Raw genomic sequence first — 22364 nt, 5'->3', positions numbered from 1 at the left:
CACCCTCTATATCGGGGGTCTGAACAATTTCACAATGACGTTGCGTGTGACAGATGGCCTCAAGAAAGCACTGACTCCCAAAAATGGTTCATGGTTTTTTACTATGAATTCAAAGAGGGTCCAGCCAATGTCCATCCCTTTCCCTCTCCTTTCCCCGAGTCTCCCATCATCTTAGCTCAGGCTTCATTAATCCCCAAGACAGTCACTGGGGACTGGTAACCCCTATTATCTAGAATCTTGCTTGACTAGAAGTGAAGGCCTAAATGCAGCCACCTAATCTACCTTACTCACTCCAGGGTCTTCTAGATGTTGCCTAACCTGGGGTCCTACACTAACAACAATAAGAAGAATGTGTGTCTTTCAATTGCCCAGGTCTCACCAGATCTCCCCCCTCGCATGCTATTGTACTCCTTGGCCTGAGGTTTTCCTTCTTTTCCATTTCTTCTACTCTACTCCCTTCTCATCCTTGCACTCTTTGCTCTCCGTCCTTCTGATGTTACTCTGCCTTAAGTCTATCCTACTCTCGCTCTTCTCTCTACTAACCTACTCTCCAATCTCCTCTTCATTATATTATATGCTACACAACACTCCATCCCTCACTCTCCCAAACACCCTTCTCCCTCAGCCTAACTTTCTCCCCTATAGTCCCACTTTACCTCAGCCACTCACTTTACTCGCCATACACACACTCGCACCCGATACCCATTTTCTCTCAAAACCAAAACTTCATCTTGCAAACTATTAGGAAAGATGATTTTCTTTGTTTACTGTTTTTGCTCCATTGATATCTATCGGACACCCCATTTTTGGGCAGCTATATTTATATTTATTTTTTTAGCCTGTCCTGCACTGATTAGTCCCTATCGTTATCAGTGCAGGTGAACACCACTGTGTAATTCCTTGTTTGTTTTGCACTACACAAATCGCCTTCAGTGTGGTGCAGTAGGGATACTTTGTGACGCTATGACTTTGTTTTGGTAACTTTGTGGTTACTTGCATAATGTGTCCAAGATGGGCTGGTGCCAGTGGATATTTTGCTACCGTAGTTTTAAAAGTATTTTGGAGTGCACTTTTTCGTTACTCTGGGACGGATTTGCCATATATTAGAAAGGCCTGGCAGTACAGTGAAAAGTACATTGGAGCAGCCAGGAGTGTTTTTTTAAGACATGTCAGGGGGTGCAGTTTCTCCATCAATAATCAGCCTTGTATGGAGAAAACCTTTGGGGCTATACAAATGCCCACACACCTTCTACAGCAGAAAATACATTTCTAAAAAATCTTTTTATGCTTCCCCGAATATGTTGATGGATATGGAGAAGGACGGCTGTCGAAATGGCAGGTGATATACTGGATTAGACAATGGGGCACACCGAGTCTTGTGAGATATCGACAGGTTTTAACCCATCTAATGATTTTGAGGGGGGAAAAGTCCCCTGTGCTTTTTGCATGTGGAAAGAACCAGAACTGCTCTATATGATGATTTGCTATGTATTAACCCATCCTCCATCAATAAAGTAACAACTAAGAAAATGTACCCTCTCTAGGAAAGATTTGGAGTCAGCTAGTTGTAAACTGCGGCTTGGCCCTGGCTACATCGACTAAACTAGTTTGGATTCGAAGAGTACCTTGACTTTAGTACTCCCTCATATGCGTAGACACTCTATTTGGAATTCAGGATGGGGACGTTAAAGGTGATTGCGTCTATAAGGATTTGTGGTGATAGGAACTAGGGCATCTATCTGTGTGGAAGTGAAGAGGAGACTGTAGCACACTTCATGCTACTTTTTGATAAATTAAAACCCCTATGAGCCAGTTATTTGAAATCAATCTTGCACACATCGACTCTACTCAGAAGCAATGACATGCTGCAAATCAACATCAGATTTGAATATGGTGCATTTTGTGGCTAAATTCATTCATCAGGCAAGGCTTTATAGGACCAAGTTGGGCTTTTTGGGGTAGCTATGTCTCATATTGTTAATTAGCCCCGCCGATCCAGATTGTTCTATGGCCTTGCTGCAGAAATAAGTCTTAAGAGCAAGTTAGTAATTGTAACTTGAGTGCATCTGAATTGTTTGTCACTGGTTTTAATTGCTTTTATCAAAGTGTTAGCATCATTTTAATCCTATTTTTGGTATTCATTTTACACATTGCTTAGAACTACTCTAGTACTACAAAATAGGCATTGTAATTTGACTAAGGAATAATATTGCAATTTGTATTAGAAACATAAGCTTAAATTTGAGTGATATGTCTACTAGCTTGCAATTGTATCTTATGCTGAACCCTTGTTCTTTGGAGAAGATGCGACTCCTGCTTGATTAGAAAAGAAAGTTTGGCTCTGCACTTGTACTTTATCTTAGGTTGATGTTGCTATGCCCTGATCAAAAAAGTACATACGGTCCTGTATTGGCACTTTTATTTTAAGTCATTGTGCTATCCTTGGACAGGATGCGTCTCTAACCTGATTAAGAAAGAATGTTTTCTTGTGCACTTGCACTTTATCCCAGGTTAATGCTTCCACGCCCTGATTACGAAAGTATGTATGATCTTTTATTAGGCAAACAACAAAAATCACCAAGGCTATTATGTCACACTCCCCACCTTTAGTTTCTCAAACCAGTACAATGAAACCTTTTAATGTCTCAAACATCTGTTTTTTATTTTGTACCAGAATAAAACATATATAATCTTCTTTTTTTTTTTATAAACAATTCATTTATGCACATTCGTTGACCAAAAACAAGGCCTTCATACCGTATTTTATACAATGATAACAACACTTACCTATTTCAGACACAAGATCCACACCCTGGTATTTTCCAGTGTGCTATTTCAATTCCTTTGTTTCCTTGTTGTGTAAAGCCTGCCCTAACTTAAGCAGTACTGGTGGTAGCTGTACATAAAGGTCGACAGTGTTTCGGCTGTCTCTTCACCCACTGCAGTCTCACAAGTATGCGACCTTCATCAGGACGAAATAGTTACTAGCTTACACAGCTAAATGTGCATTGTGTCTTCTTAAGTAGTAGCCAAGCAAATTCACCATTCAGAGGCAATCCCCATACTTGAAGTTATTTCCACTAACAGGACATATTCCGCGCCAGCTGCCTTACTAAAGTAGGCCTTGTCACAGAAATGTGGATAGCCGGCAGTCGGGAGTGATGAAGACCATAGCCAATCTAGGTGTAGAAGGGCAGGTCCCCGTCCAGGTACTAATTGGCGAGTACAAGAACAGTTCCTCCGGCGTGGTATTGCGGCTACGGCACAGGTTTATGAGCTTGTATTAGCACTTTATCTCAAACCAATGTTGCCACTTTAAGCTGATGCTTTTATTTAAATTTGTATTTTATCTTGAGTTTGTTGCAACAGGATACCTGAATCACCCGTTGCATTTTATGTATTTTGTGTGTAATTGTTTATGGTGTAAACCTTTATGGCATTATGACGATGATGATAAAACTTTAGAGCTGAGGGCAATCAGACTGGCGCTGAGCCCTTTTGGCCTCCCATGCAGTGGAAAAACATCCTGATGATGACTGTCAATACAGGGGCCATGCATTACCTCAACAAAAGAGGAGGGTTAGGGTCACTACCACTCAGCAGGACATCAATTCAGCCCTGGTTTTGGACACTGCAAAATGGAAGCTCTCTGCCATTCACCTAGCCGAAGAAGAGAACACGACTGCGGGCACTCTAAGGTGGCAGAACACAGTTTTGCACGAGTGGGAAACCGTTCAAGTGGATCTGTTTGCGACCAGTATCAACAGGAAATGCAACCTGTTTTGCTCCAGGGAATTTCCACAGAGTGGAGCTCTAAGGAAGTGTTCATGGTGGACTGGGAATTTCCACTCGTGTACACGTTCCCGCCAGTCCCCGTCATTCATCATGTTATCGGGAGGTTGAGGAAGTTCGGAAAGTGCATGATCTTGATTGGGTCAGGAGAAATAAGAGCTCTGAACCTTCATGCCTGATTTCTGAAACGTTAAGATACAAAGATTGGGACCTCCTGGAAAACGTGATGGAGGTGTTGCTTTTGGCTAGAATACCAGCAACACAAAAGCACTATACTGCTGGAATACATTTTGCAGCTGGTGTAGAGCTAAAGATATTGATCCTTGCACTTGTGTTACTTCTGTAGAGCTTTCTTTTCTTCTACACCTAGCCCACCAGGGGCTGCAGGTGTCTACAGCCAAAGGTTACTTGGTGGCGTTATCCATCTTAAAACGCATGCCAGAGCTAGACTCTTATTTAAAAATGCCCATTATCATACAGTTCAAGGGACTGACAAATATTTTCCCACCTGTCCCTTTAATTGTCCTGGCTTGGGATCTGAACTTGGTACTCATATTTTTGATTGGAGCGCCATTTGAACCTCTATTCCTGTCCATTGAGATTGCCATTCAAGACAATTTTCCTGGTGGCCATCTCTTCTGCTCGCAGATTGAGTGAGCTACAGGCTCATTCTGTAAACTTGCTTTCACTACATTTAATAAGGAGATGGTAGTATTGGAGGTTTACCCCTCTTTCATTCCCAAGGTTGTGTTGAAAATTCATCTGACAGAAAAGATTATCCTACCAGCATTTATCCACCTCCTCATAAGGAGGAACCGAGGTTGCACAAGCCTGACCCCAAAAGGGGATCAGACTGGTAAATGTCAGACAAGACAACTAACTCTTTGTTGGTTACACTGGACACAGACTGGGTCAAGCTGTGACTAAACAGACCTTGTCAAGCTGGATCATTCTGTGCATTTCAAAATGTTATTCATTGGCCAGGAAAGATGTCCCTGAAAATCTTAGCGCACATTCCACCAGAGTGTCAACCACTTTGGCTCTGCAAAGAGGTGTACCGGTGCATGGCATTTGTAATTCTGCACATTGATCTTCGATACACACCTTCTCAAAACATAACTGTCTGGACACTTTGTCGGGTCAGGACGTTAGGTTTTGGAAAAGTGTTTTTTCACTATGTAAACCGGTAACAAAATCCATTGGTCCCACCGCCTTCTATGTAACTGCTATGGGAGTCTTTCAGAGATGAGGAATCCATGGGAGGAGGCAGGAATGATGCTCAGACACACGTTAGACATTATTTTGGCTAAAGACTTTTATTAGAATGTTAAAGGGGTTGGGGAATTACCTCGCTGACCCAGCACTAGCGGAGTTTCCCTACCTAAACTCAAAACTAAGGATCTGTCGGTGTCAGAATGTCCAAAACAACACTGTCCTGTGTCCAAAGTACTATTCTGACACTTACACTCTCAACTAATGAATTCTAAAGGGAAAAGGATAATGTCTTTAGCCTTGAGTGCTTTGTAAATGTTCAAAAGAAAGGAAAAATGTGTAACTCTTAACAAAGGAAATCTATCCAGCATGGGTGTGCTTACTCAAGTGGGTTCTTACCTCTGACACCAGAGGGGTCAACAACAAAACTTCTCTTCAAACTGATTCTTTCTTTTTATCTGTGGTCTGGAAATCTGGTGTACTCTCCTGCCAGGGTGTTTGTTCCCAAGTCTCTTAGACCAATACAGCCTGCTACCTAGTTGTTATGTGTATTTACTTCCAACTTGCCTGGTGTATTTCCCTACCAGGACTTCTTTTACACATGTGCAACTGCCTGGTATACTCTCCTGCCACGGCTTCTTTCTTCTGCTCACTCTCCCACCTTTGATTGTGAAAAGAGTATAGCACAGGGGCAACGTGCTGGTCTTGGAAGCAAGACCATGCAGAGCAACAGAGGTTCAAATCCCGGATCCACGCTTAGAAACCGAACTCGGGTATTAACTGCGTTATAAAAAAACAATGAAATAAAAATAAATAAATGGTTCCGCTTTTTACCCTCACTGGCTAATGTACTTGGTTTCATATGTATTGTCTCTTTAGTGTCTCTTATATGCTTGCAGAATGCATTGACAAACCTGATAGTCTCTCCTCTTCGAAATCTGCTCTTTCAGTCTTTCTATATTTGGTTTATTAAACCATTCCTTTTCTCTCTTTTGATTTTGCTATATGTAATTATGTGTTTGGTGCGACTGCCAATACACCCCAGTGTTCCCACTGTCCCTCCGTGGACTCACTGGTTCTTGATGGTGTTTCTCATTTCCTGTGAGGTCCAGCGGTCACGGTCTCATGCTCCTTTCTGCTTCGCCGCCATGTCTCCATGGTTTTTCTGCTTCCTGAGGCTTCTGCTGAGCTTGTCTGCTTGGCGAGGGACGGCAGTGAACACCCATGAGCCCTCGGCTAGCTTCTGGCCTTCTCGTTGTGTCATCTGCTTCTAACAGCCTTCTCCCTTCTCCTTCCTGAGCCGGCTTCTTCCCACATGTTCCTTTGCACGGAAAGGAGCAACTTGCTTCTGCCAGCAGCTTCTCCGCGTTCCATGTTCCAGTAATTTAAATGTCCCGGTCACAGGTTTGTGCTCTGCATTACTCCGCTCCTACTGGTTTGTGTGATGGGGATTATGGGAATAGTAGTCCCTTCCTGGAAACAACGTATGAATGTTTGCAATGGGTTTTAGAAGAGTATTTGCAATTGGAAAAATGTTTTTTCGTAATTTTATCAGGCTGGTTAGATTTTGAGTTATTACTCTCCATGGGTGGAAGAGGGAAGGTGTTACAATAGGTTAGTGCTTGGGAAAACAGAGATGTATCTCGAAAAAGGAAAAATTGGATACCATGTCTCACCCGATGATACCATAGCCCTCTCCCAGAGATTTGCTCCCTGTATGTGATTCTCCCTCATATAACCGCCCCCAGGATCAGGTAGTGGCTGCCGCCCCCTCGCCAAATGGGAGGAGGTTATCGCCGGGAAAGAAGTGATGCTACCATCAGATTCATCACAGAGGACACAATCCATTAGAAGAACAAATAACTTACCCCTGGTAATGTTCTTTCTACTGGCTGTTCCTCTAACGGGTACCTTGTCGCCCTCGCAGCCTACCACTCTGACTGTGGGTGCATATCTATCTATATCTATATATATAACCTGAAGTCGGCTGTGTGAAGCTGGCAAAAACTAGAACTGAGGCAACAGGCGCAGTGTGGGCTATGTATACCAACATAACATCCGAGCGCGGGAATGGAAGCCTGTGAGGATCATCAACCCTACGACGCTTGGCGCCAACGGCTGTCGGAAAATGTTTCCTAACTCCAAGCAGGATATCAGTGATATCAAAGATGAGGAATCCGTGGGAGGAACATCCAGTAGCAAGAACATTCCCAGGACAAAGTGATTTGTTATTTTCTATAGTTCTTAATTGAATCATCTCTGTCTTGAAAGTATGGTTGGTGTTCTCTACCAATGTCTATATGTGTAAAGTACTAGTTTGATAGTAATACTTATGTTATTTGTATTGCATCATATGTGTTCAGATCTAATACAAAGTATTGTGTACTTTTGTTCGAGTCTAAGCCTTACTACTGCATCACAAACCTTGATTGAGTTTGGCTAGATGTGTTTTTCCCTGTTCACTGTAATTTGGTCGCCTCTAGAAATCCTCCCTCAGGGCTGGTTCTCAAAATCTATTATAACACCCATAATTCTTGATCTGTGTAAGAGATCCTGCCTGAAGTTTAATTACTGCATTTTCCTGTTTTTCCCCCTCTTTCGGGGTTTGCAGGTTTGGGGGGTTAACTGTTGGGGCATAATTATTGGTGGGTACCTTTTGCTCACCTTTCCTCCCCTTTTGGTTTTCATGATCTCCCCCCTATTGTGGCTGGAGGTACTTCTTCTGAACTCTCTCCCTTTCCCCCATTACTACAACCCTCTTTAGTATATGGTCCTATGGTAGCCCATATTGCTCCTAGGACAGGGTTGCTTTTTGAGCACCCCACTTTCGACCCTAGGGTGATTCTGTTACTCTACATTGGTTTTTAGTGAATGGGCTAGAGGCAGTAGTAATACATTTGAATGTCTAATAGTAATCCTCAGAGGAAACCCAGGGTCTGACTTTGTTTTTTTATCAGATTCCTGCGGGGAATATACCAGAGTATTCAGTTATATGCAACCATACAAGTATTACCCTTTGGTTGTGCTCTTCCTGCCCTATTAGTGCCGTTCACTACTCTTAGGCTAGTTTCCCCTTTTTGCTTTGCCTTTTAGCTGTCCTTTCTCCAGATACCATGTTGCCTCCTGAAGAAGTTCACAAAATGCCTAGATGAAATGGAGCATGTTAGTGTGAGCTTCTCTCACCTTGCAAAGTTATAAAACATTATAAGGATTTGTATTATGCACTAGCATGAAGACAGAGATTGAATTGTACTTATTTAATTTATTGTGAATTTGTAAGGTGCTTATACATTGAGAAATTGTGTTTCAAAGCGTCCACAGGGGAGGGAACATGGGAACAAAAGGGAATAAAAAATGATGAGCAGGACAGAGGGAGTCTTGCTAGGCCCTGTGAGCATTTGGAACATGCAAGTGCAGAAAGAGAGAAGGGACAAGGGAAGAGGGGGTAAGTGCTAGGAATTACAAGGAGAGGGAAGTGCCAGGGGTTCAGTTGCCAGCAACCGTTAAGTGCCTGACAGAGGTCACTTGGTAGGGAGTGGTCACCTTCCAATGTAAGTGTAGACCTGTGAGACAGCACAGGCCAGTGGATTGCTACGGGCAAGTGCTGGGAGCGGCAGGAGGCTGAAGGTGATTGGGCGGTATGTCAGGAACCAGAAGTACACATAAGGTCTGAGGCCACCGATCTCGGCGACTGTGGGGTTTATCACGGGAGGGAGAGGGCGAAGGATGAGGTGAAGAGGAAAGTCTTGAGGATCTTCCGGAATTTGAGGAGATCTGGCTCAAGATGTAGAGGGAGGGGGAGGCTGTTCCAGAGGAGGGAGCCAGCCGAGGAAAGGGATTGTCTGCCAGCTGGCTGCTTAGAGAAGCGCTTTACAGAAAGTTGGAGCCGGGGGGAGTGTAGAGATCTCTCTGGAGATTATTTGGTGAGAGCAAGTTGTAGATGGCGTGGACCCCAGCGCCAGACAGCCTTATGGATGATGCATAGGGATTTGAATTTGATCCTTGCAGCAATCAGGAAGCCTGTGGAGAGCTTTTAGTGTTGGAGATCTGCGGTCCCTGGGTTTGAGGCCAAGGATGCGTTTTTCAGCCCTATTCTGGATAAGCTGGAGGGGGTGGAGAGACCATGAGGGTAGATTAAGGAAGAGGCTGTTGCAGTAGTCAAGCCTGAATAGTATCAGTGCTCTAGAGACATTCAGCTTCGGGGGAAATGTGAGGAAAGGAAGGATGCCTCTGAGGAGGTGGAGTTGAAAATGGGCCTTCTTGCCAAGGCCCAAGATGTGGTAGGAAAGAGAGAGAGGAGTCGAAGATGACTCCAAGGTTTCTGGCTTTAGATGAAGGACAAGGGGGGAGAGCCCATAGAGGGTGGCCAGAGTGAAGGGAGGAAAGAGTGAGCTCAAGTCCAGATAGGAAGGATCTCTGTCTTGCTGTCATTGAGGCACAGATTGTTGGAGGCACACCAGGACTGGATAGCAGATAGGCAGTCTGGAATGATAAAGGAAGTAGCGAGAGTATCACAAAGGTTGGGTCATCTGCATACCACTGGAAGTGGGGGGAGAAAGTGGAAATAAGGTGAGCAAGTGGAGCGAGATGTTAAAGAGTCAGCGTGAGAGGTTGCAGCCCTGGGGAGCGCCACAGGTGGAGATAGAGGTGGGAGAGGAGAAAGAGTCAAAAATGACCTGGGAGGGACGGTTGGTGAGGAAGGTAGTCAGCCAGTCCAGGGCCTGCTTGGATACACGAAGGGTATCATGGAGCCGTGGAGTGGTTGACTGTATCAAATGCAGAGGAGAGAGCAAGTAGAATGAGACCAGCAGGAGAGTTAGTGAAGATATGCAAGCAGTACTTCACGAGTGTTCAGGAGAGCAGTGTGCATGCCTCTGGATGCTCGGAGTCCAGATTGATGGTCATGTAAGCAACCAACGAGCTCAGTATGCTGGGTCAGTTGTGGGAAGACCAGTTTGTCTAGGAGTTGCCCAAGGAAGGTAGTGATGGAGATGGAGCGGTTGTTAGCCGGACACAAGGGCTTTTTTAGGAGGGTTTGCACACAGGAGTGCTTAAGGGGAACAGTAGCAAGAGAATGATTGCCGAAATCAGCGAGTGCAGGGGCAAGAGATCCAATGTTGCCCTTAATATTTCTGGAAGAACGGGGGGGGCTGTTTGGAGGAGACCTTCACAGAGCGGACATCCCTAGTGACCTCATGCAATGTGATAGGAGAGGAGGAGGAGAGAAAGGCTGAGGGAGTATGGGAGGCTGGGGGTGGGGGGGGAGAAAGAGTGCTCAGGCCTGAGTTTTTGCAGTGAAGTGGGTGGCCAGTGCGGTGCCGAGGGCCTGAGAGGGAAGAGGCTAGGTGGAGACTGCAGAAGGATTGGCTAGTTCATTGCAGATATTAAAGAGTTCAGCCATGTTGTTGGATGCTCCAGAGATGTGAGCCTTGATGTGGGCCCTCTTCTTGGAACGAATGGAGAGACAATATTGCCTTTATATTGCCATGTAGAAAAACACCACCTGCTAGACCAAGCACAAGTCGGCTTCAGACCCTCAAGAGGAACAATCAGCACTACTGTCCATCTGGGACGACCTAAAAACAAATGCAGACTCCAACACAACCTCTGCTCTGTTTCTGCTCGACCTCTCTGCAGCCTTCAACACAGTAAGCCCTGACACCCTAATCAAAAGATTGGAAGATATAGGTATAACGGGCATTGCACTACTCTGGATTAAATAATTCCTAGCAGACAGAACAGAAACTGTATGGTTAAAACCCTTCAAATCCACTCCACAAGTTAACGACTGTGGAGTACCACAAGGATCCTCACTATCACCACTATACTTCAACATCTGCCACACTCCGGTAATCGGGATCTTCAAAAAATACAACATTACATGCTATAACTACGCAAACGACACTCAAATCATCTACAAAATTGAAGATACTCAAGACGACCACTCAACCCTAGTAGAATGTCTAAATAAAATATTTGACTGCATGAAAGCCAACAACTTGAAAATCAACCCAGGAAAGACAGAAATCATGATCACATCCAAAAACCAAGAGAACAACACCTACATTTCCTGGCCGGCAGAAATGGGAACTGCACCCACACCATTTAAGGTAGTAAAAAACCTGTGAGTCCTAATGGACAACGCTCTAACCTTGGAACCACAAGTAAACGCAATAATTAAGAAATGCTTCTTCCTCCTTTACACAACAAGAAGAATCCTACCTTTCCTCTCCTTTACCCACCAAACACTGACAATCGTCGCCCTCATGTCAAGAATCGACTATGCAATGCGCCTCTACTTCGCGATGCCGGAATACCTCCTGAAAAAATTACAAAGCATTCAAAATGCAGCAGCCAGACTCCTCAAACTATCCAGAAGAGACCACATCACTCCAGCACTAAAAATACTATATTGGCTCCCAATCAAACATTGTATCACGTTCAAAACAATGTGCATAACACACAGGGCAATCAGCGGACAGGGAGCAGAATTCCTACAAAAGAAAATAACAATCTACAAGTCAACGAGAACCCTCAGATCAAGCAATGAAATCCGCCTGGAACCAAAACCATACGTCAAGAGAAATCTAGGGGGTGGCTCCTTCTCCCACCTACCTGCAAAACCTGGAACAACCTCCCAAAAGAAATATGAAACACGAAAGACCATATAAAATTTAGAAAACTCCTAAAAACGTGGCTCTTCAACATCCCGGAACCAAATTGAAACAACTAAAACAATCAAACAGGAGACACAAAGAACAGATTGACAGAACATATGATGGCACAAACGCCCAAGACCGACTAAGGGTAACTCCTACAAGAACAAGAGAGACCACGCCAGGTGGAATAAGAACACTAGCGACCGGACGAAAGTTAGCATACACACCCAACACCACCAACAACCTTACCCACTCAGAAAGGATGTAGGATACGGCGTAGCTCGTAAGTAAATCAAACCGAAAGACTAAGTTACAGCAAAGACTAACTTGGTTAAAAGGGCTTGCCAAATACAAGGATGGAAGAACGAAAGTAGCTAACTTAGCATCACTTGGATGTATCATTTAACTTGTAAGTCAAGCTTGGTGTATTTTGCATTTAACTTTGGCCATTGATTGTAACCTGCTAGCCCAGTGACTGTTCCAATCGACTTTTCTTGCATACCCGTCCTTCTACCTCTCCCCTCTTTCTCTTGTGGCGCTTTATTTTTCTACTATCTACTCAAACTGCTTCTCTATCAACTATCCTTCCCTTCTCACTAAGTCTGGAAAGAAGTTTAAAAAGGATTTCTTGGCCTCCAACCCAGGTCTCCCTATTGCTGCACCTCTTCCAGACAGACACTCTCACCGACATCCTCTTTGTCGTCCCTTCGCTGGATCAATGGACCCCGTGTATGATCTCTGTGCTCTTTCTCGTCTCCTTCTCTCCCAATAATGGTGGCACTCGCTGGAAGTCCTCATGGATTCCTTCGACTCCTCCAGAGTCATCCTTAATGTCTACCTAAATGGCACTGTCATGGTCCAAGGTCCTCAGGCCAATCTCCTCCTCCTTCGATAGGCGGTTCCCTCACCTCATCAACTTACTTTAATCTCAGGCTATCCCCTCCTCCCACTCATCTGCTTCTTTGCCCACTCATCCCTCCTCCTCTGCCCCACTTCGGGCTCCCTCCACACCCCTGCAGGGCATACCTCTGACTTGTACCCCTCCCCGGAAGATCTTTAAGGCTGGCAACCTTCTTCATTTTACAACTCTAAACTCTTGCTCTGCTGTCAAACACTCCCGACATCTGCCACCTCCTTGAAGAACTGGACTTTGATGTCCTCGGTCTTACTGAGACATGGTTCACGGCCAGCTCTGTCCCACACTCTCCTCCCTGATCGTTACAAGATCCTCTCCGCACCCAGAACAACCCTGCGCAGAAGAGTTGCAGTCCAGATCTTTCCTGAGTGGATTCCTGCCACTATAATTCCCACTCACTTCTCCTTTGAATGCCTTCTATGCAGGCTCTCAATCTCTCCTAGCCACTCTCTCACTGTTGCTACTCTCTACCGACCCCCAGGTCAAATCACCTTTTTTCTCTCCGGATGGGCTGACCTCTCCTCCTCTCTCCTGACCTCAACCACTCAACTCCTCTTTGGTGACCTCAACGACGACCTTGATTCTCCATTTCCCTCAGCTTTGCGACCACTGCGATTCCTTTTCTATCCTCCCCTCTTGCCCACCGCACTCTGCAGGACATACACTTTGTCTTGATCACCTCTGGCCTCCCCCTCTCTATCACTTAATGTCCGCTCCCCTCTTGGAGTGACCACTGCCTCCTCTCCTCTCATCTCTCTCTCTTCCCCCCGAAGCCAAGTCTACCCCATCACTGCCACCTACCTTCTTGGACATCCGGCCCATGAAGTGTGTGTCCGTCGAGGCTTTCGCTGCCACCTTCTCTATCCCTCCCTCATCCTCTGGCTGATTCACACCTTGACACAGCCCTGTCTCTTCTCTACACATCTATTTCTGATACTCTTGAGGCTCTTGCCCCTGTCATGAGGATCCACCTGAAATCCAAAGCCAAGTGAAATTCCTGGTATGACTCTGACCTAGCTACACTTTAAAAGTAAGTGTAAGGGGGCTGAGAGAAAATGGAGGGATTCCCGTTAATCCTCTGACAAACTGGCCTGTTGCCTACTCCAAAGGCAATACCGACTCTGTCCGTACCAAGAAGAGAGTCCACATTCAAGCCTGTGTCTCTGCGGCATCTAACAACTCGGCCAAACTCTTTAAAATCTGCAAGGAGCTGGCCAACACGGCTGCAATCTCTACCCCTCCTCTTGCCTCTCAGGCTCTTTGCAAGGCCCTTGCCTCTCACTTAACCTAAAAAACCCGGGATATCTTGTCCACCCTTTCCTCCACTCCCTCTTCTCTCTGTCTGTACTCACTGACCCTCCTCAAGCCATCCCCCTTGCCTCCTTCTCGTCCATTTCTCTTTTTTTCCCCTGATGAGGTCGCTAGACAAGTCTGATATATGAAAGCCTCTCCAAAACAAGTACCTCCCTGTTCCTCTAAAACTATCAAGGACCTCATTGATACCCTTGCTCTGGCTCTTGCTGATTTCTGCAACCACTCCTTTGCCTCAGGATCCTTCCCCTCCCCTCTGAAGCACTCCGTTGTACAACCTCTTCTCAAGAAACACACAGCTGATCCTTCTTGTCTGGCCAACTATCACCCAATTTCCATTACTCCCTTTTTGGGCAAACTCCTTGAATAGCTGGCCATCTCTCAGCGAAACCTTCTTTCCGATTCTTTTGGCTATGTCAATGACCATCAGACTGGCTTCATAGCTGGCAGAAGCACGGAAACTGCTCTCCTGAACATCCGAGAGGATCTGCTTTTCCAACCTTGACTCTAGCATTCCCTCTGTCCTCCTACTCTATCTCTCCTCTGCCTTTGACACGGTCAACCATACAATCCTGCTCAACCGTCTCTGTGATAACCTGGGTATCACTGATTAGGCTCTAGCCTGGCTAACCTCTTTCCTCTCTGATCGACCCTCCCAGGTCCAACTTGGGTCCTTCCTATCATCCATCTTCCTCTCCACCTGTGGTTTTCCCCAGGGGTCTAACCTATCGCCCTGGCTTTTCAACCAATACCTGGCAACTCTCGCCCGCTGTATTGCCATTTTCTGCTCAAACTTCCAGTGTTACGCGGACGACACTCCAATCATTTTCAGGCTGCCCTCGCCCACCTCCTCCGCCTCTTTCGTCACCAATTGCCTAACTGCCATTCAAGATTGGTTTGCCGCCAACGATCTTGGACTGAATGCCAGCAAGATGGAGATCCTCCTCAGTGCACCATCACCTTCCTTTCCCCTCACTCTCTGGCCGGCCTCCCTTGGCCACTCCTCCTATCCCCACCTGTGAGGCCAAGAACCTCAGTGTCACCTTTGAATCCACACTTTCCTTCTCTGCCCACATTGCTGATGTATCGCAACTTCCTACTGCACCTCCTCAGAGGTCCTCTTCCTTTCCTCTCCTTCCCCCAGAAGCTCACTGTCTCCCAAGCTATGGTTCTCTCTAGGTTGGACTATTGCAACAGCCTCTTCTTAATCTACCTGCCTCTACTCTGTGCCCTTTGGAACCTATCCAAAACAGGACTGTGAGACTTGTCTTTGGCCTCAAGCCCTGGGATCGTATCTCTCCAGCTCTGAAATCTCTCCATTGACTCCCAGTGGATGCAAGGATTACATTCAAAACCCTCTGCCTTGTCCACAAGGCTTTCTGGGGCCTGGGTCCAACATACCTTCAGCTATCCCTCCGCAAATATCTCCCATCTTGAGCACTCCGCTCCTCTACCTCAAAGTCCCTCAGGGTCAGTCGTTTCTGAAAGAAACAAGCTGGGGGTAGATCTGTCTTCGGCTGGGGCCTCCCTCTGGAACAGCCTCCCTGCCACTCTAAAGCTTGAGGAGAACCATCTCCGGTTCCGAAGACCTTCCTCTTTGCTTCTGCCTTCACCCCCCTCTCCCCTGCTGATTCTGTTCTCCCTCTGCACCATGCACCTGGCCACCTTCTGTCCTCTGGGCCCAGGTACCTGCTCACCCTTCCACCCTCACGCACTGCTTCCGGGCCACCCCTTGCACTGGGGTCTGTATCTGTACCCATATACCCCCACCCCTTTTTCTTCCTGCACTTATCAGGCCTACCCAGCCTGCTGCCTTAAACCCAGCACTTGCCACTTGGTGGCTGCACTACCATTGTTTGTTGCCTTTTTACATATTCATTTATAATTATCTGTTTTTTCTCCTTGCACTGCACTCTCCTTTTCTCCCCCCCCCTTCAATGCACTTCTCCACCTCTCCCTCTCCCATGCACTTGCGTGTTCTCAATGTCACTGGGCCTAGTAAGATCGTTGTTTTTGTTCTCCCCTGTTCCCCTTCCCTTGCCACGCTCTGAAACACTTGTGTATGAGCGCGATAGAAATAAAATATCAATATTAGCATAAGGACAGAGATAAAACAGCCTTATCACGCAGAAACTTAATTACTGAAAAGAAACAACCTCTGCTAATCACAGAGACGCAATAAGAACATGCATTTCGAGTGGATTGTGTCCTCCAACGTATTCCTCATCTTAGATGTATTCCATCCAGCTTTAGCTGCTTCGGAAAAACATTTTGGCAGAGGGCACAGTGCGCAGATTTCATTGAGGCGATTGTCCCTCGAAGGCCTCGGTTGAGGGTGTCGTCATCGGGTATATAAGTAGCACGCGCGGCACCCGTTGGCCTCGGTACACGTTGCTTCGAAGATTCGGGTTTCAAAAAGTGCAAATCGTGCTGTTCAAAAATGTCACAGACCCGCACAGAGTGTTTGTGGTGCCTCTGGGAAGGCCACGACATGGAGGCCTGTACGAAGTGTCAGGCGATGCGGGAAAGGCCTTGCAAGAGAGGAGGGGAAAACTACAGGTAGGTCATAAATCCGACCGTAAAGCCTCTAGAATTGAGTCGAGGTCCCGTAAGAAGTCTCCTCGACGCAAAAGGCATCGGTCCAGGTCCCGAAGTGATTCCCATCACTCGTCTTTGACAAAAAAATCAAAGAAGAGACGCCACAGTTCCACCTCGTCCTCGGGCGAATCTCCAAGAAGGATGAAATGCCCCACAAAAAATGTGTCTTCCAAAGAGTGGGAAGCATTCAGGGTCAAAATGATGGCGGTGTTCGAGAAAGCGAAGCCTTGGTCCGCGCCTTCTCTGGAAGCCAGTCGGGAGCGTCATGGCTCCGACACTCACACGTCCTCGAGCCCGGGTGATCGAAAACTGAAGGATGGAGAACCTTCCAGGACGCCGAGCGAAAGACAGCTCGAGTCGAGTCAACCAATCGAGGTCACCGACGCTGTCCGAGACTCAACGCACCTCGAAGGGCAAATCTTTGAAGAGCGCCTCGACACCCTTGACGCCGTCGACAACAAATATTACGTCGATGCCATTGACGCCTTTGTCGACCTCGACCCCGAAGCCCTCGGCGCCGAAGGCTCCTGTTCATCCAGGCCAGCCAGGGAAAGGGAAAGAGAAGGCTACAAAACCTGTAATACCTTCAGAGCCCATTAATACATCTCCTCCACCTCTCCCAGAAAAGGTTTTCAAACCTCTTCCTAGGAAGGAATTTTTCAAGTCCCTGACCTCCATTTTTGAGGAACAGGAGAGATCTGATGAGGAGAATGTACCCTTTGGGCTGGAATATGGCACCCCAAATGTCCCAGAATGCCTGATTTCAGAGGAAAGCAGGATGAGGGACTTGGTGGAATCATTACACAATGCAAGTGGCATTGATACATCTCCTGAAAATGACTTTGGCAGGCCAGGAGAGCATGCCAGTCCATCATACCGTCAGCTAATGACAAAGGTTGTAGATTACTTGGGATGGACTAGACCACCAACCCAATTCATCCAAGATGATTTGACAGACCTATTGCACCATGGTCCCTCCGTAGACCCAATACTACCCTAGGGTGGCCAAAAATTGGGAGACTCCGGATTCTATTCCTTCAGTGAATAAATCCCTCACCTCAAAATACCGTCCTGCCAGTAGCAACCCCGGCTATCTGTCTAAACATCCCACTCTCGAGAGAGTGCTCATACAGGCAGCCACAGCTTCTAACAAACTGGCGTACCCTTCTTTCCCTCTGGACAGGGACGATAAGCGTGTGGATGGTTGGGCATGCAAGGTATTTTCAGCTGGGAGTATGGCGTTAAAATCAGCCAACTCCACATGTGCCTTGGCAAAGTTTTCGTACACTCTGTGGGAGTGCATTGCAATGGTGACGGGCACATACCAGAAACGGACGAAAGAGAAGGATGCAGGAATCCTTTCAATCTGCATTGGACACTGCGGATAGTGTGAGCAGGTCCATGGGCACTAGCACGGTAATGCGCAGATTTGCGTGGTTACGGAAGTCGGGTTTCGCACCAGACGTACAGAACCGCCTTCTGAACATGCCCTTTGACAGGTCCCACCTTTTTGGCAGCAAGGATGACGAGAGCCTTGAGCAGTTGCAGACCTCAAAAGCAGCTGCCAAGTCTTTAGAGGCTGCTATTAGGCAACCTCAGCCTTTTCGTGCGCCAGGACAATCTTGGAGGGGACAATTCTATCGTTACTACTCATATGGAAAGGCGAGAGGAATGGCCAGCCAAAGGGGCCAGAGAAAGGCCACTCGCAGTGGACGAGCAAAACGTGCAAAGCCAGCTCCAGCCTCTTTGCCATCAGCGGCCGCAGCAACCGCCAAAAAACCACTTTGAAGACTTGCATCACAAGACACCTGTAGGAGGCAGGCTGTCACATCATCTGCAAGCATGGCGAGCCATTACTTCAGAAGTTTGGGCTCTACAAATAGTAGCCCAAGGTTACTGCCTTCCTTTTCTAATGCAACCTCAAAACAATCCACCAGGGAGACACCCTTTGAAGTCTTCCGATCCGCTCCTACAGCAGGAAGTTCTAACCCTGCTGGAGAAAGGTGCTATAGAGCCAGTACCTGTAGCGAAGAGGAAAAAGGGATGGTACTCCTGTATTTTTTTTATTCCCAAAAAGGACGGAGGACTGAGACCCATCTTGGCCTTAAGAAACTTGAACAAGTTCCTCAGGAAGGACAAGTTCAAAATGGTCACTCTTTCTCAGATCCTTCAGGACCTTCAACTCCAGGATTGGTTGGTGTCATTGGACCTCCATGATGCTTACTTTCATGTGCCGATTCATCTCAAGCACAGAAAATACCTGAGGTTTGTAGTTGGCGACTCACACTATCAGTTTCGAGTCCTGCCATTTGGATTGACCTCCGCCCAAGGGTCTTCACCAAGCTAATGGTGGTGGTGGCTGCGCACCTCAGGAGAGGGGGGGGTTCACGTCTACCCCTACCTGGACGATTGGTTGATCAGGGCACGTTCTGCCGAACAAGCACTGGATCTGAAAGTCACCTGCCACTTCCTCCACAAGCTGGGCTTCTCCCTCAATTTCAAGAAGTCACAAATGATACCTTCTCAACAGCTCCAATACATAGGCGCTGTATTAGACACATCCTTGGGAAAGAGCTCGCCTCCCAGGTTGAGGGCTCAAGACATTCTTCAGATGGTTTCCAAATTCCAAAATGCCAAAAATCTCCAGTCCTACGACTTTTTAAGGTTACTCGGCCTCATGGCATCCTGCATCTTCCTGGTGCCCGAGGCATGCCTGAGGATGAGATCCCTTCAATGGGCTCTAAAGATTCCATGGTCCCAGTTCTCAGGTCAAATGACAGATCTTCTCCAGATCCCGAACAAGGTTCAGCAGGATCTTCTGTGGTGGACTTGTACAGAGAATATCCTAAAAGAAGAACTTTTTTGGCACCATGGCCACAGTCCAAACTTCACATCAAGTTGAGTTGAGAGCAATCAGACTAGCGCTGAAAGCTTTTCTACCATCTGTCAGGGACAAAATACCCTGATAATGATGGACAACATAGTGGTCATGCATTATCTAAACAAAAGAGGTGGTGTAGGGTCACTACCTCTGTGCAGAGAGGCAATGCAACTCTGGTATTGGGCGATCTCCTTAACAGCAGTTCATCTAGCCGGGGAGGAGAATATGACGGCAGATGCTGTGAGCAGGCAGAGTACGGTGTCACACGAATGGGAACTGGCTCGGGAAGTCATTCAGGAGATTTTCACCTTTTGGGGAACCCCTCAAGTAGACTTGTTTGCGACTGGAATCAACCGGAAGTGCGAAAGGTATTGGTCAAGGGAATTTCGCCCGAGAGGAGCCCTGGGGGATGCGTTCATGGTGGAGTGGAATTTCCCGCTATTGTATGCGTTACCTCAGATTCCTGTCATTCCTCAGGTCATCAGGAGACGGAGACGGTTCGGAAACCGCATTATCCTCTTTGCCCCAGATTGGGCCAGGAGAACGTGGTACCCAGACATTCTAGACATGTCCATCTGTCCGCCGGTACATCTTCCTCAGAGAGAGGACATCTCTCACAAATTGAGGGTCAGGTTCTCCATCCAGAGGTCAAAATTTTCAACCCTCACGCTTGGTATCTGAAAGGCTGAGCTGCAAGGATTGGGACCTTCCAGATGATGTCATGGAGGTGTTGCTTTCGGCAAGAAGGCCAGCAACAAAGTCTCTATACCGTTGCCATTGGAAAAAGTTTTGCAACTGGTGCAGAGAAAAGAATGTCAATCCTTTTCTATGTTCTATTCCGGAAGTACTGTCCTTCCTCTTGTCCCTAGCACATAGAGGTCTAAATGTTGGAACCATTAAAGGTTATCTTGCAGCGCTTTCCATCTTCAAGCGCTCGTCGGAAGAATGCTCCTATTTCAAAATTCCTTTAGTAGTGCAATTCTTAAAAGGACTCACTAACGTGTTTCCTCCTTACCCATTCCAAGTACCAATTTGGGATCTTAATCTGGTTCTAAAATTCTTAATGTGTGCCCCTTTTGAGCCTTTGCACACTTGTCCATTAAGATTGCTGACATGGAAAACTGCTTTCCTAGTTGCTCTAACATCTACAAGAAGAGTGAGCGAATTGCAGGCACTGTCTTCTGGGCCACCCTATACTGTGTTTCATAAGAACAGAGTTGTGTTAAGGGTTAAACCCTTATTTTTACCTAAAGTTGTGTCTGATTTTCATTTAAATCAGAAAATTGTTCTACCCGCATTCTATCCTCCACATCATCCTAGTAAGGAGGAGGAAAGATTGCACAGGTTAGATCCAAGAAGAGCTTTAAGCTTTTACATCTCTAGGCTTTCCAAGCTTAGAGTGGACAATCAACTGTTAATTTGATACACCGGAAGGAAATTGGGTCAATCGGTGTCAAAACAAACCATATCACGCTGGATTATGCTTTGCATTTCAGAATGCCTACAGATTAGCACAGACAGATCCACCAGAAGGCTTAATGGCTCATTCCACTAGGGGCATCGCTTCTTCGACAGCCCTTCAAAGAGGTGTTTCAATAAGGTCTATTTGTGAGGCAGCAACTTGGTCTTCACTGCATACTTTTTCAAAATTCTATAGTCTGGATGCTTCCCAGTCTAAGGAGCTGAATTTTGGTAAAGCAATAATATATTCAGCAATTTAAGGGTATCAAAAAATCTACCCCCTCCTCCAGAGAAATTGTCTCTACTGCTTTGGGAGTCCATCTAAGATAAGGAATACATCGGCAGACACAATCCACTCGAAGAACAAGCTACTTACCAACTGGTAACTTTCTTTCGATTGGATGTTCCTCCAACGTATTCCTCATCGGCCTCCCAACCTACCCCTCTGTAGATTTGTCCGGGTTATTGCCACCTCAACTCTCGCGAGGCTGATACCTGACTACCGGCACAAATCTACACAGTACATGAAAGTGAGTGGGAAAAACAGAACTGAGGCCAACGGGTGCCACGCGTGCTACTTCTACCCGATGACGTCACCCTCGACGGAGGCCTTCGAGGGACCATCGACTCAGGCCTTCGAGGGACCATCGACTCGACGACATCGACGCACAGTGCCCTCTGCCGACATTTTTTTCCAAAGCAGCTAAAGCTGGATGGAATACATCTAAGATGAGGAATATGTTGGAGGAACATCCAATCGAAAGAATGTTACCAGTTGGTAAGTTCTTCTCCTACATAAGGATACAAACCAACCCCTCCAAAACTACTAAAAACCTCACCACTCCTCACACACCTCTCACACTCTAACCAAAGACAGCCACACCTCTTAAAACCACAGCAACCCGCATGCACTTCACCACACCGCAACAACCACACCATGCAAACCCCCACACAACAGCACATGACGGACCCAGAACCGAATAACACACCAATATGCTCGGCGAACAGTGTTAACTGAACTGAAGCTGCCACCAGTACTTCACAGCTCCCTTACTCTTCTCCAAACTATGTCCTACTAACACCCCTAACCTAGCCCCCTTTGTTTCAGATCCGCCAGAGCACCAGGGGACTACTCCGGCAGTGATAGTGTGCGGTGCAAATATCCTTTAACATTAACTTTTGGAGATGTCGACCGCCCAGTTTGTTCGAAGATGAGCTTGAGGTCTGCCACTTCCGTTCTGCAGCTCTGCGCTTACGGTTCAGGGCTGCTTGATCGGAATCGTACCAAGTGTTCTCCAGCATGGGGTCTGGCATGGATTCACATGCTCATGAATATTCCCCGTCGTCAGGCTGGGAATCCTCGGTAAAGAAAAAACCAGTATCAGTTTCGTTTCTGATCTGTCTTTTGTAGTAATAACCAATCACTGGTCTCTGCGTCATACTGACCACAGCCAATGACTGCCCTCTACCTAAGCACCGCCTCTGGCAGCCATCTTCAGATTTTTACCGCACGTTCATGTGTTGGGATCCTCGT

At 46.6% G+C, this 22364-nt stretch overlaps 1 protein-coding gene across 9 annotated transcripts in view; it reads left to right on the top strand.

Annotated features, from left to right (window-relative positions):
- LOC138480864 (phosphatidylinositol-binding clathrin assembly protein-like) overlaps positions 1–22364 on the top strand; it is a 1856059-nt gene that overhangs the window by 1191815 nt on the left and 641880 nt on the right. The gene's annotated exons all lie outside the window — the stretch shown is intronic.

Source organism: Ambystoma mexicanum, chromosome 5p (assembly GCF_040938575.1).
Source record: "Ambystoma mexicanum isolate Mex_15411 chromosome 5p, UKY_AmexF1_1, whole genome shotgun sequence".
NCBI lineage: Eukaryota > Metazoa > Chordata > Amphibia > Caudata > Ambystomatidae > Ambystoma > Ambystoma mexicanum.
This window is presented reverse-complemented; position numbering and strand designations above follow the sequence as displayed.